The 15,131-nt window shown below is 45.2% G+C and overlaps 1 protein-coding gene and 1 long non-coding RNA gene across 2 annotated transcripts in view; one reads left to right on the top strand and one right to left on the bottom strand.

Moving 5' to 3' along the window:
- The window catches only part of LOC308533459, a 43,455-nt gene extending 29,329 nt beyond the window's left edge, over positions 1-14,126 (top strand). Inside the window, exon 3 of the long non-coding RNA XR_013997092.1 lies at positions 13,845-14,126. This is a non-coding gene — a long non-coding RNA (uncharacterized lncRNA). The remainder of the gene's footprint in view (positions 1-13,844) is intronic.
- Positions 1-15,131, bottom strand: part of RAB2A (RAB2A, member RAS oncogene family) — a 142,273-nt gene that overhangs the window by 106,031 nt on the left and 21,111 nt on the right. The window lies entirely within an intron of this gene.

Raw genomic sequence — 15,131 nt, 5'->3', positions numbered from 1 at the left:
TTGATATAAATTTTTGGATTATTTGTTCTGTGAAATAGGCCATTCCTGCCAGTGGTTTGTTTTATCCCCAGAAATTCTAGATGCTTTTGTGGGTAACTGAGTCTGCTAGGGTGAAAGATGGGATGGTATTGGCGTCCTAACTATGAAAGGAAGCTCCTGGCTAAGGAAACAGTGGGAAGATGACCCCTGACAAGGCCTCCAGCCTCCCTAGGCAGATATATCTGCCAGAGAAGAAACCTTAACCCTAAGGATGAAATGCCATGGGTTTTGAAAGCCAAGAGCTGCATTTGGTATCAGAAGTCTAGTGAAGGAATAACCATTCGTTATGATGTCGTAGCAGGTAATGTTGCCTTGGCAACATAGCAGGGGACTTACAGAGGAGAGAGACAGAAGAACAGATGGGCAGGGTGTCATTGTATTGAGGACTCAGGGGATACAAAAAGGTTTACTAAAATGAGCAACATACAAAAAATACTTGGCACACCGAGAAATCCAGTCATAGATGATGAAAAGTCAGAAGACCTGATTCCATAAATATATTTTAAATCTACAAAATATGTTTTAACAGCAGGAGCAGAAGAATCCTCACAGACGTCTGAGAAATCTTCATTTGCAGACCTCCTTTGCAAGCAGGTTTTAGTAGTAAATCATGCATGGCACCATATGTTAGTGGTGTACTGTGTGTGGGAAACTGAGTATAGAGTTTGCACCAAAAAAAACAAAGTTACACAAGGATAATTAAGCTGTCACTAGAGGACCTAAAGGTAATTGATTGAATTCAACATAGCAATTTCTTGAGTCAGTATTTATCAGGTAAATAGATGGAAATAGCCCTACCAGCATGGCTCAGTGATTGAGCATCAACCTGTGAATCAGAAGGTCAAGGTTCAATTCCTAGTCACGGCACATGCTTGGGTTGCAGGCTCTATCCCCCAGTAGGGGGCAGGAAGGGTGCAGGAGAAGCCAATCGATGATTCTCTCTCATCAGTGATGTTTCTATCTCTTTCTCCCTCTCCCTTCCTCTCTGAAATCAATAAAAATATATTTAAAATAAATAAATAGATGGAAATCATTTTGAAGGCCCATGCATATTTGTATTTCAATTTTAGTATTACATATTTATAGGCGATGTTTAAAAACAAATCTAATTTTAATTTTGTAATTAATTTTGACTCATTTTTATTTATTTTATTTTTACCGCGAATCAAAAAAATGGTTATTACTTAATACTTCCACATCTATACTCCCTCAATTTCTCAAATTTGTGATAACCTCATCAAAATTATTTTTAAAATGCTCTGTACCTCAGTAATTAAACTTCCCTAGCTCTTTTAATATACAATTACTAAGTTAAAATTATTTTAAAAGGAAGTGTACAATAACAAATAAAATAAATAGAAAAAAACAAACAAAAACATCCCCCAAATAAAAAGGAAACCTACAGATACTATACAATTGTTTATCGCATCACTTGATAAAGATCAAGCAGGTTTTCCGCCATGTTGAACAGTAGGCAGATGCTGACCTCATCAGACCCAGCACAGGAATTCCTCACATTTTTCTTGTCTGAATTGGTCTCTTCACTCTAAGGATGGGAGGGATCAGGCGGAAGGGTGGAAGAATGACGCCTTACACACATGAATGAACTCCTCTTCCAGCGCTTCACAACTTCCATAGGGAAGTTGCTAGAGGTGGAGAGTAGGGAGTGGGCAAAATGGGTGCAGATGGTCGAAAGGTACAAACATTTCAGGTCACGCTACCGAGAGGCTGAATCCTTCCTGTGACGCCTGTCTTCCCAGGTGCCAGGGCGTGGTAGTGATTTTCCCGCCCAGTTGTCTCCTTTTGCTTCAGAGCCACCTTTCCAGGCAAGAAATAAGAGCATCTCTCTGCCTTTCGTGTTTTTGAAGGCCTCTAATTTTCCCTTCTTCACTGGCTGTCTCACAAGCACTCCAGGTTTCCGTGTTCCGTGCTGGTTCAAGATTACATCTGCAGTCTCCCCAGGCTAAATTTCCTGGGCTGCTTTCTCCCGTGTACCAGCGTCGCTCCTAAAATCCAGCTCTGAAGCAGGCAGACTTGCTCAGAAGGTCGATGAAGAGCTTACTGGGGTGTATGGCTGCACGGCACCCAAGCTGTCTATTCCTGGCCATCAAAATCTCACCCATTTCTCATGTGAGCACTAAGGAAGGGAGTCTGGGGGGAAATTGAGACCCACTTTCGTTATCATCATGATTAACTAGCTGATTAATATCAATAATAGGAAGAGAGCCAAGGGGAGACTAGACATTGTAAGCGTGGTCACCTGGGCAGCTTCACCAGGAAGCTACAGCTTCCCGCTTCCCAGGAAACTACCAATCCATTCCCTGCATATCCCTGGGGGAAGGGTCCAAGCAAAGAGGGAGAAGGGCGCATGTGCAGTGAAGTCGGGATGATGCAGGGAAGGTGCTTGCCTATCAGTCTAGCCTGCGAACAATGGATTGGCTGGGGGTAGACCCCATCAGAAACTCGAAAAATCTTGGAAAGTTAAAATCCCCAAAGAGTTCCTTCTCCCCTTTTCTCTCTTGCTCTGTGACCTGCACTTGCCCGTGTGGTCTCCCGTGATCTCTCTATAGCCATGAGGCTTTCAGCAGCCATGGGCCATGCGGACCCCACAGACAATAACCTGCAGCTGGGAACACAATCTAAGCTAGCCAGATGCTGGACTGGACTAGACTTGAACATGGAGCAGAAATTCTGGGCAGTGGCCTTAATTCTATCCCTGGTAAAGACAAGATTGGACTTTTTTCATGGTGGGACAGACTGAGACGGGGCCTTGGAGGGGGAACTTCCTTAATTTTACATCATCCAATCTCCCGTGCTTGCAGTGGCCACACCTACTCTGGCCAATGACCTGTTCCCAGGTGTGACTGACAAACAAGTACCTTCCCTATGTCATCCAGACTTTACTGGGCACGTGTCTGTTCTTCCCCTGTCTAGTCCCCTCCCCCTGCAGGGGACAAACCTGTGGGACCTTGGGGAGTGTTAAACTGCAGCTTCCTGCAGAGCTGCACAAATGGCATGGCTATCCTCTTTGGCCTTCCCTTTGTTCCTTCCCAGTTATTTACAACTAGATTATTACAATGGTGTTAGCTCCCTTCTTCCCTCTTCAACTTGTTTTCCCTTTTAAAGATGTACTGAGTTCCTACTGAGCTCAGTGCTCTGGGCTGGGAATAGGATGAGGTACACAAAAAGATACGGCTCTTGTCTTCATAGAGTTTAAAGTCTATTTTGGGGGAGAGTCAATGACTCGCGTATTATAAAGGTGGAAGGTGCTATGCCAGGGTAAGGATATAGGGTGCTATCATAGAGCTCAGCAGAGATACCTAACCTGGACATAGGCGGGTCAGGAAGGACCTTCCATAGCTTGAAAATTGAGATCTTGTAACAGAATGAAATGCTTAGCCTCTCTGACTCCCATCTTCTTCAAGCTTGCTGTGTTCTTGCATACAGATAGGCGAATCCTTAGAGGAATTCTGTTGCAGCTTGAGTTTTCACAAAAACAGCCCTTCTCTGGAAGGTGCCACTCCAGGGGGTAGGGGAGAATATATACCAAAATAATGATTGTTTATCAAAGAGTTGCAGGAGCCACAAGCCCCGACTCAGATCAGCTGGAGGGAACCTACAGGGAACAAAGAGATTTAGAGATTTCTTCCTCAAACCCCTGCTGATGCCCAGATGTCTGTGGTTGTCAATCATCTCTTGCCCCTCCCATTTTCCCTTCCCTTGACATGAAAGGAGCCCGAACTCTGTCTTTTCTGCAGCTGGATTCGAGGCACCATTAGGCCTCTCATCTCCTCAGTTGGCGCCCTCTTGATCAATAAACATTTCCTTACTCCAAAACGCTGACGTTTTGAGGTTTGGTCTTTCAAAGTGTTGGACACACGGACTTTGGACCAGTAACAATCAGAACAGTGAAAAGGAGCTAACCAAGGGAATTTAGAGTTGGTGGTGATAGTGATGAATGGGAATTAAAAAGAATTTAGGTAGCAAATGTCTAACAGATGTCAGCTATGTCTCCCTTCGGCTAAGATCTCGTTAGGATGAACTCCGGTGCCCATTCCACATCCTGCAGAAGTTCAAAGTCTACCTCAATATCTCCGAGACTGTCCTTGGGTTGGTGCCTGCCATCCCTGTCAAGCTCTGCCCTTTCCTTCATTGCTACAAAAATCTACTCACACAGAGAATTTGTTATGAACTTAACTTTCTTCAGCATTTAGGGGTCACCAGGAGGGATCCCACTGAGCATACTGCTTGGCCAAATTCTGCAGGAAAACAGATTAGAAATTTTGTTTCTAAATGTCCTTTGCTTGGCCCACCACAGGGGGTTTCTCAATTCGCCTTTACCCTTGAATGGCCCAGATCTTCGCCTTGTTCTCTCATCCCTTCCCTTTCCTTCCTCTCCCCACTTCCTCTCAGGAGAGTCCCCCAAATTCCTCTCATTGCTCTTGAGTTCAGGGTCTCACCTTTTGCCAGTGGTCTCCTCGATTCTGATGATTTCTGTCACTGCTACCATTACTGCTGTATTACTACTACAGTCACTATTGCTACTATTCTCCCTCCTAGTCCTACTATGATTACTTATTGAGCACTTATTGGATGAAGCATCTTGCATCTGGCATTTCATGTTATAATCACAATTATGCCATTAAGTAGGTGTTATCCCCATTTTACAGTTAAGGAAATTAAGGCTTAGAAATAACCTAAAGTCACAGAGCTAGGGTGACTTTTACATTTAATCGCCATAATAGAATAGTCACTATTAAAAGCACCTTGCCCTGTTTTTTGACTTTAATTGTAAAATGGGTCAGGCTGTGTTCCTTTGTATATAGTGACAAATAGTTTCATTCATATTGTAACACAGTCTGTAATGGAAAATATGTATATTACTTGAAAAAATGGAAAAGCATTTTTAAATTTGTAATAAAAGTCAATGAGAAGCTAGATTTGCAAATTCAGCTCATTTAGGAAACATATCTAGAGAGTAAGGCTCACTGGTAACAGTTGAACTATGTTCTGTTTCAATTTCCTGAAGGATTTCACAGTTGCACTTATGGAAGTGACTTCACATTGAAATAATATTTGCATAAGAAACAGCTTGTGATTAATTGCATATTGCTTGAATGTTCATTTGTGACAGTGAAGAATAAGCTGTTTTCACTTATTCCTTGCTTTTTAGTAAAACAATTACAATCTTGGCAAATATCTAATATAGTTTGGGACCACATGTGCACATTTCTGCATTTGTCCTCTTACTTCCTGCCTCCAAGCTGGTAACTCAAAATCACTCCAATTAAACTTTTCCAGCCCTGGCCAGGTAGCTCAGTTGGTTAGAGTGTCGTCCCAATACGCTAAGGCTGCAGGTTTGATCTCCTGCCAGGGCACACACAACCAATGAATATATAAATAAGTGGAATAACAGGTTGATCTTTCTCTCTTCCTCTCTGTCTCTAAAATCAATCAATAAATGAGAAAAAAAATACTAAATTTTTCCAAAATGTTATCTGTGATTCAAAATGCTTCACATAGTCCCATAGCATTCTGGTGTTAATCTTCTAAAAATATGGAATTGAAATGCAAGGTTTTCATGGGTTAGTGGGAAAGTTGAGATATGTAATCAGAACACCAGTGTTTGCATTTTCGTTCTAACATTTACCAGCTCTCTGACTTACAGGCATCAGGTTGCTTTTCTGTCAGGTGGGGTGGTTAAGAAAATATTGAGGTGTAAGGAAATATGGAAGTTGCTAGAGGTGGAGAGTAGGGAGTGGGCAAAATGGGTGAAGATGGTCGAAAGTTACAAACTTCCAGGTATACAATACTAGTAGGTAACTCTGAGAGTTAATGTACAGCATGGACAGTATCTATACATATAAAAGCCTAAGAGACCGGCTGACTGGTCGACCGTTTGACCATCCGAATGGTAGCTATGACGCGCACTGACCACCAGGGGGCAGACGCTCAATGCACAGGCATGGAAACATGGAACAGACCGATGAATCTCAGAGGGGGAGGTGGGAGGGCAGGAAGAGATTAACCAAAGATCTTATATGCATACTACAGGCCCTGTGCCCGGATTCGTGCACCAGTGGGGTCCCTCCGCCTGGCCTGCAGGGATCAGGCCAAAACCAGCAGTCTGACATCCCCCGAGGATTGCGAGAGGGCGCAGGCAATATTTTCTATTTCTGAAAATATTCGTATTTCTTACCAGTAGCTCTGTCCATTGAAAGTCCTAGAAGCAATGGCAGTCCGGGAGCAAGGAGCACCCCTGGTGTCCTGCTTGAATTCTGTGAATGCTATTTCCCAATAAAAGAAACCAGAGCTCCTCTGAGAAATCGCTGATTCCAAGTCTGGAGCAAGAAATATGCAAGATACGCCTAGGACATTTTGTTATGCCAAAACGCAAGGAAACATTTAAAGGCTACGGGGTAGACCCTGGCTGGGTAGCTCAGTTGGTTAGAGCATTGTCCAGATATACCAAGGCTGCAGATTCAATCCCAGTCATGGGACATACCAGAGTCAACCAATGAATGCATAAATAAGTGGAAAAAATCAATGTTTCTCTCTTTCTCCCTCTTCCCCCTCTCACTCCTTCCTTGCTCTAAAAAACAAAACAAAACAGAACTGTTTTCATTTTATTTTTTAATTTATTGATTGATTGATTTTAGAGAGAGAAGAAAGGAGAGAGAAACACTGATTTGTGTTCCACTAATTCATGTGCTTATTAGTTGATTCTTGGGTGTGCCCTGACAAGGGATTGAACTGCAACTTTGGCGTATCAGGATGACGCTCTAACCAACGGAGCTACCCATCCAGGGCCAGCATTGTTTTGGAAGCATGAGATACATCAGTGACAAAACACACAAACGCCCCTGTCTCCAGCAAGCTTACCTTCTATGAGTGTATATGTGTTTGTCGGTGTGTGTGGTGGAGGAAGACAGACAACAAACACAAGTAAGTAAAGTGTATGCTATGTTTGAAGGTGAGAGGGATATGGGAAATGGGACAAATGAAGCAGTGTTAGAAGGGCCAGGAGTGCTGTTATCAGGGGCAGGCTGTACACAGTGTTAAAGGGTATGCCATGATAAGCCTCCTGCTGAGATTTTATCAAAGATTTAAGAAGACAAGGGAACTAGCAAGTGAGTAACTGAGAGAAGAGAGTCCCAAGTCCAGGGAACAGCTAGGCCAAAGGATACAAGGTAGAACACGCCTGCCATGTTCTAGGAAGAGCAGGGAGCTAGTGCTGCAGTGGGGTGCAGGAATGGGGAGAGCGGGAGGGCAGAAATACAGAGGCACTGATCAGACAGGCGCTGAGAGGTCATAGTAAGGACCGTGGCTTTTGCTTTTTTTTTTTTTTCTATTCAAATGAATGTATTTTTATAAACGTTTTCTCCAGTCAGTTTATCTCTAATTGCACTTAAGAAACAGAAAAAAAATCTGTATTTAATCTTATATCAAGTATAAAAGAATACCCAGTAGCTTCCATTTCTAATTTTAGATTGTTATGACCATTAATGTATATTCTCTTCATATAAAAAAATTAAAAAAAAATCCCAAACGAATGCACACACCAGCAGCAAGCCTACTTACACACAAACACGGCCAGGACTGCACAGTGGCTGAGACAGGAGGGGCACTTCTGGGGCTTCACCTGTGGATTGCGTTGGCACCGTAAGAGGCAGTTCCTGGAACACGATCCGCCTTTCTTTTTAGCACATCCTGTTTCAGGGTACACGTTTCATAATATTGAGTAACCAGCAGGCCCTGGCCGGTAGCTCAGTTGGTTGGAGCATCTTCCCCATCGGCCTGCCGTAGAAAGCCTCCCCTTGGGACAGCAGGGCCATTACGATCAGGGTGCAGTGTGACCACATGCTGATCATTCCCCCAGCGTTGTTGACCAGCGGTGACTCCTCGATTTAAGCAGGTAGAGTGTAGCTGTAGACATGTAATCTTTATGTGTTGGCAAAATTAGTGCAGTGTTTTTTCCCAACATATGGCCTGTTCGCTAAAATTTGTTAAAAATAACAGTGCATGAATAACAAAAAGCATAACCTGTTAATTTAATTACAAGCAAACCTTGGTTAAACACATTGTAAAATTGGCAGGGTGATAATTTTCACATATGACATACAGACCGACAGTTTTGCCCATTAAATCAGAAGTCCATTAAATCGAGGTCCGTAAAAGCGAGGGTTTACTGTACTTTCAGTTTCGCCCTGACCTGGAATGGAACCAGCAACCTTTCAGTGCATGGGATGACGGCCAACCAACTGAACCACACTGGCCAGGGAGAGAAAATGTTTAAAGTGTCCTTTCTAAATTTTGTTTATTATAAAGGCTACGGTAATCATATGATGGGAGAATAATCTAATGACTAAGGGTAATCATTTGCATAATGCATTTGTTGTGCTCTGCACAAAACACACAGTTCTCTAAGCAGTAACTCATTCGATCTGTATACTGACCTTACTAAGTAGGAATTATTTTAAAAAATATATATTTATTGATTTCAGGGAGGAAGGGAGAAGGAGAGAGAGAAACATCAATGATGAGAGAGAATCATTGATCGGCTGCCTCCTGCACGCCCCCCACTGGGGATCAAGCCCTCAACCCAGGCATGTGCCCTTGGCTGGAATCGAACCTGAGACCTTTCAATGCACAATCTGGCACTCTATCCACTCAGCCAAGCCGGCCAGGGCTAAGTAGGGATTATTATTCTCCCCACTTTACAGACTGAAAGCCTGAGGCACAGTGCCTTGCAGCCAGTAAGTGGTAGAGCTGAGATTCAGATACATCACAAGTGCTTCCTTGTTTCCTGTTCTCTCCCAGACTTTGGCCACGTGCTCGCATATTGCCATAGCGTAGCTGGGACAGGCTTAAAATCAGATACTTAGATTTTTGTTTAGTTTGTTCTAAATATTTCCCCAAAGTATTATGCAGAACTAAACATTAGAATTTTAACGGGCTGTATCACACCCCACTGAGTTGTGTATCATAGTCAGCTTGACTGCTTCTCACTTGTTGGCAATTTAAGTTGTTTTCCACTTTTCTATTATGTATGATTATGTTATGTTAATGCATGTAGCTTTTTCCATTAAAACTTTTTTTTCCCCTTAGGATAAAAACTTTAAAATCAGACTAATTATAAAAGAATTTAAATGATCTCATTACTCTTGATGTGTAATGAAATCAAGAAGAGTTGTATAAATATGTGCTGTTAACCGCAGCGTGTGAGAATCTATTTTCTTCCCGCCTTTACTTAATTTTTGCTAGGTATTCTTGCTTACTTTTAAATAGGTGCATAATAGAATTTCTCTCTTCCCATTTTCATTTATTTATTAGAAAGTTTGGATACATCAAAATCAAATGTTGACCCCCCTCTTTATTGACATGTTGCTGCAAACATCTTTCTAATCTGTTGTTTGTCTTTACAATATAAATATTGCCAGGTATGTTCACAGAAATGTGAAACTTTTATATGGGTCAAATTTGTTAGTTCCTTTAGTTATACTGTCTCCTATTTCTTGACTTTTAGGATGTCCCAATTCTAATACAGATATTATGGGTTATTTGTTTATGGCCAGAGTGCTATTTGATTTTTATTAGTTTTTATTACACACAATTTAAATTGCTAAGAAATGGTAAAGTCTCAGAGGTGTCTAAGCGACGTTCTGGAGGAAATGTCATTGGAGGGACGTAGAACACTGTGCTGGCCGCTGTGACTCACCGTAGCTGAACTGTAGACATTCGCTATTTAGTGCCAGTTTTACTGAATTTATTTACAGTTCAAAGACCTTAAGTCCTTTTCTGCAGCTCAGATCTGGACCACGACAGTAATTCCTCCAGTTTTGCAGGATTCATGCTGTTTTACCTTGTGCAGCATTTCAGGTGACCTGATGCATGCACACTCAATACTGCTATCTGTTTAAATTTGAATGATGGCATTTAGCAATATTGGGATATTATTGAGGAAGGTTGGTTTTGTCAGTGCCCACATGTCTCCTCAATTGGCATTTACTTTCTGTAGATTCCACACTATCAATACTAGGTCAAGCTGTCACCTTGGAGCTTCAAATATTTAAAATTTTAAATACAATTGGTTTGGATCCAGATCTCAGGGGACAGACTCCCATTAACCCAGACAACAGGAGAATGATGTATAAATCAAAGTGGCAGTATTTGCAATGAGAACTCAGTATCCCTTTGACTGAGATATGACAAGCATATTATCTTTATCTTGGCAGCTGTCCTTGGGCAGTAAAAGTATAATCAGGAGCTTCCCTGGTGAATATCAGAATCAGGTAATAATAATAATAATAATAATAATAATAATCTGTATATATAAAAGCCTAATATGCAAATTGTCCCCACGGGAGTTTGACCAGGAGACTGATTGCTTGCTATGACATGCGCTGGCCACCAGGGGGGCAGCGCAGACCAAAGGAAGGCCCTGGCTGGGAGCCGGAAGCCTCCAATTGGCCCTGATCACAGGCCAGGTGTAGGGACCCTACCTGTGCATGAATTTCGTGCACTGGGTCTCTAGTATAATATAAATACTGTGTGTTATTTGTATGTGGCAAATTCAAATTTTGCTCTTTGGAACTTTCTGGGATTCCTGCCTCCCTCCCCCACTAAATATTTTTGATGTGCAATTGGTTGAATCCACAGATTCAAAACCTGTGGATACAGAGGGCCAACTGTGCTCTTCCCAGGTTACCCTGTCTTCTGATTTCTGGGTCAGGAGAGGTCCTGGAAGGAGACTGCAGGGGGGGGGGGGGCGGGGGGGGGGAGGAGGTGGGAAGCCAAGGTCTTTCTCCTCCTTCCCGGCTGCCTTGTGTGATGCTGGCTCTCCTGCCCTGACCATGGGTGGTCCTAGGTCATGCTAGTCACCCTGACTCCTGTACAACCCCCTCCTTCCTCTGCCCTTTTCTGCAGCTAATATCTGGATGGCCTCTTTATTCCATTCCCCTCCTTAGCTCTTCCATCCCCTGTGGAACCAAATCCCCTCCCTGAATTCTGTCTACTTGAAGGACCTGGAGTGGTTGTGTTTCATGACTGGAACATGCTGCACTGTGGTGTTCAGCCTTCACCACACCCCCGGGAGGAGGTACTATTATGACCTTCATGTACAGATAAGGAAGTTGAGGCCCCGTGGAGACAAGTGATGTGTCCAAGCCCATGCCGTCCTTGCACAGGGGTTCTGGGACTCAAGCCCAGCAACCTCCAGGGGACAGGTGACACTGACTATGTTCCGGGGCCGGGCCCTGGGCCGGAGTGTGCCTCTGTGCACCGTCCAGATGGCTTTCGCAGCACACCCCTCCATTACAGCTGAGGAGATGGAGTTCGGAGACTTCAGCTTGCAAATGTGCAGAGCTAGGGAGCAGCAGGGATGGGATTCAAACCCAGATCTGTCTGCCCCCACGCCTAGTCCCTCTACTCCTAGTGCTTCCCAAAGCCAGTGTGTATCACCACCGCGGTGGTGGGGTGACGTGTCCGTTTCCAGTCCCGCCCCCAGGAAGGCCAGCGCAGCAGGTTGGGGAGGGGCTCAGGAATATGCACTTGGCACAGTTGCCCGAAGCGATGCTGGGGCAGGGGGTAGGGAACCATAGGGGGCGAACCTTCCTTATCTCCGTCTCCCAGGGACACCCGTGCATCCTCTGCGTGCCTCTCCCAACCAGCCTCAGTTTCCTCATCTGTGAAGTGAGGGGTTGGACTAGGTCCAAGGTCATCTCCAAGGTCATCCCCGGTGTCTGCCGAGTCCCCTGACCTGGGTGCTGCAGGACTGTGGGGGGACCGCTGCTGCCACCGCCCTCGGCGCGGCCCCGGGAGCCCCGGCTTTCTCAGGGACTCCCCAGGCGTGAGACGCTTCGGGATCCCTGTGGCCTGCAGTCGTTGGCAAACTGGCATTTTAAAGAGGAAGTGAATTGTGGGAGGGGGAGTCTTAATTCAGGGAAACATTTGAAGAACCCAGTGTTTGCTCCAAGAGGTCATTAAATAGGTTTTGTTCCCACACCCTCTGGAAAAACGATGCTTCATTAAAATGGCAGCATGAGGTGTAGTGGAAACGGAGGAACTGGGAACACTGAAAAGACACATTCACTCGATCCCACTTAAAATGTAAAAGGAGTGTAAGGAAAACAAACGGACATTTTCTTGAGGCAGCTGAGCGATACGGAACACAGGCATCTTTGTTCCCTTCTTGCAAACGTCCACAATGCCTTCTCCTTTCTTCCTCTTGGCTAATCTGTGCTTCTGAGAGGTGTTGAGTTTCGGCCAAACTTTCTGCTCCTCTTGCATCAAAGCCTGCCCCCTTGTGAATAGCCAGCTCTCACCTACGGTCCACTTACCCACTCCGGTCCCGCGGCCGCAGGTCACCCCCATAATTAGCTCACGGACAGCGTTCCCCGCTGGAGCATCCATCAGGGACGGGTGGGAAGTCCTTGTGTGGGAACACGCAGTGCCCCGCTGACCTTGGGATGCTTCCTTAGTTCCCTCGGCGCCTGGTGGCCTGGCCTCCTCTTTGGTGGACGGAACAGGTTATGCTGGTTACCACACAATTCAGAGGGGCCCCACGGTTGGGACAGCGTGCGAAGTTTCTGTTTCTGTTGTAACACCATCTCTCTACCCGGTTCCACTTGCACCTTTAAAAATATATATATATATATTTATTGATTTCAGAGAGAGAGAGAGAGAGAGAGAGAGAGAGAGAGAGAGAGAGAGAGAGAAACATCATTGACGAGAGAATCACTGGTCCGTTGCCTCCTGCACGCCCCACACCGGGGATGGAGCCCGCAACCCAGGCATGCGCCCTGACTGGGAATTGATCCGTGACCTTCTGGTTCACAGAGTCACACTAAACCACGGAGCCACGCCAGCAGGGCTCCACTTGTGTCTTGGTTCCAGGTTGGAGTTCTCTTCGAACCGCTGGAGGTGATGTGCTTACGGATGCTCAGCAACAAACAGGGTAGAAGTCCGGGGTTCTCCTTTTAATCTCACTGCTTTCTGCTTCAAGTGCTGATGTCTCGTGCTTCGTCCTTTCAACAATAACATGAGCATGATGGTCCGGAATTATTAGCTAATAATGAATAAGAGTGAAGATGAAACATTTTGAAAATACGAAATAATGTAAATAAGAAACCCTTGTTGGCTCTTTACTAATAACCTTTTCTAAGGCCTGTGGGACCTCCTGTTCTCTCCAGACCTGGTCTGGGATTTTTTTTTCTTTTTCCTGCAGCTGCCCCAGGTGTTTCCCCTCCCCCCACGCCTGCTCCTTCCGCTCCCTGACACTTTAGAAAGAGCCTGGGAAACTGAGTTCGGCGCCAACATAAATTTGGGTGGCTCGGATGCCTGTATATTGTGCATTGATGCCCGTGCCCGCTATCTTTACCCACACCTGTTCTGTGGGCCCACCAGGGAGAAAGCCTAAAGCAGCACCTGGTCTGTGCTGCCCCCTGGTGGTCATCTATTATACTACAGCCAGCCCTCCGGAGTGTAAAATGATAACCGCTCTCCTTTCTTCTATTGCACAGTATGAAAGCCTTGAGCTATGAAGAATCAAAGATAGATTAAGGGCAATAAAGGCATAGATTAAAACCTCCTTACGGGATTGAAGACAGAAGTTTTACTGTGGGAACCATTCAGTCTTGATCTGGTAACGAGCATACACTAATACACAATGCCAGGATAAAAAGAACAACTTGAGTGGGTTTAAATCGGTTTTGAGCAGCTAAGAATGAAAGTTCTATTTATTGAATCCATTTTGACCTTTCTCAAGTGTTTTTTGAAGTTTCACCCCATTTTCTTACCTTTGACAGGAATTTGAAGCGAAGAGGATGGTCTACTTTTCATCTCTCTTTTACTGACGTGGAAACCGAGAGCGAGGCCGCAAGTCTCTGCAGAGTCAGGGTTACAGGCCTCTGGGTCTTCAGTCCGAAGTCCGATGCGGGGCTGGGAGAGGCGGGGTTGCCCTGGAGCCCCCCCCCCCCCTTCGCCTCGTTCCTGCCTCAGCACACTGGGAACGTTTCTACTCAGCCGTGCGCCCCGTGTTAGGCATTTCAATATGTTTCTGGAAGTTGTCAGTGCTGTTCTCTATGAGGCCTGAAGGCAAAATGCAATGTTTGCAGTAAATAAAGCACTAAAATTATATCAGCTATTAAGAGAATGGATTATTTCCAAGGCGCAGAGCCGTGTTGGCGGCGTTGGATCCAGCACGGGTGCCAGCATATTATGCTTGGAGTTTTGGATTCCTGGGCACCGAGACTCACACTGGAGATGGGACTGAGTCTGCTGCGTGGGGTGTGGAGGAGAAAATGCAAGAGCAGGCTCTGGAACTTGGCGAGGGTGGAAGCGCCCTTGGATTCGTTCCCAGGGAGGCTGCTACTGAAGAGACAGGCAGCATCGGAAGCCAGACTCCTTTCACAAACAGTGGGCTTCGAGGAATAGCGGTGGCTTAAACTGGAGGGGCCTTTTATATGGAGGCTCGCTCTGCCATGCTCTCCAAGTCTTTGTCAGGGCTGAATTCTTTTCCCCCAGAATTCATATGTGGAAGTCCTACCTTGCCAGTACCTGAGAATGTGACTTTATCTGGACATCGGGCCTTTAAAGAGGTAATTCAGTTAACGTGAGGTCGTTAGAGTGGTCCTTCGTCCAACATGACCGGGGTCTTTGTAAGAAGAGGAAGTTAGGACACAGAGACACGGGCAGAGGGAGAACCGTCTGAGGACACAGCAAGAAGTTGCCCATCCCAAGGCAAGGAGCGAGGCCTCCGGAGAAACCAGCCCTGCCGACACCTTGACCTCGGCTCCAGCCCCCACAGCTGTGAGGAAGTACGTGTATGCTGCTGTAGCCACACAGTCTGCGGTACTTGGTCATGGCAGCCCTTGCCTCTCAAATGGTCTCCTGAATTTAGGGGACATGACTGGATGGCCCCTCCATTCGGTATCAACACAACCTATGAACACCGTGAAAGGCCACTCTGTAAGGAACTAAAACATCTTAAAAACAGACAGACAGGAAAGTGACTTGCGAAGGAGCATCGGGTTTGAAAGAATTCAGTATCACTTACTAGATAAGATATATGAGCATAATTTCTGGAGAAAAGC

Source organism: Myotis nattereri (genome assembly GCF_964212035.1).
Source record: "Myotis nattereri genome assembly, chromosome: 17".
Lineage (NCBI taxonomy): Eukaryota > Metazoa > Chordata > Mammalia > Chiroptera > Vespertilionidae > Myotis > Myotis nattereri.
The sequence above is the reverse complement of the archived record's forward strand: the minus strand, read 5'-3'. Positions and strand labels throughout refer to the sequence as shown.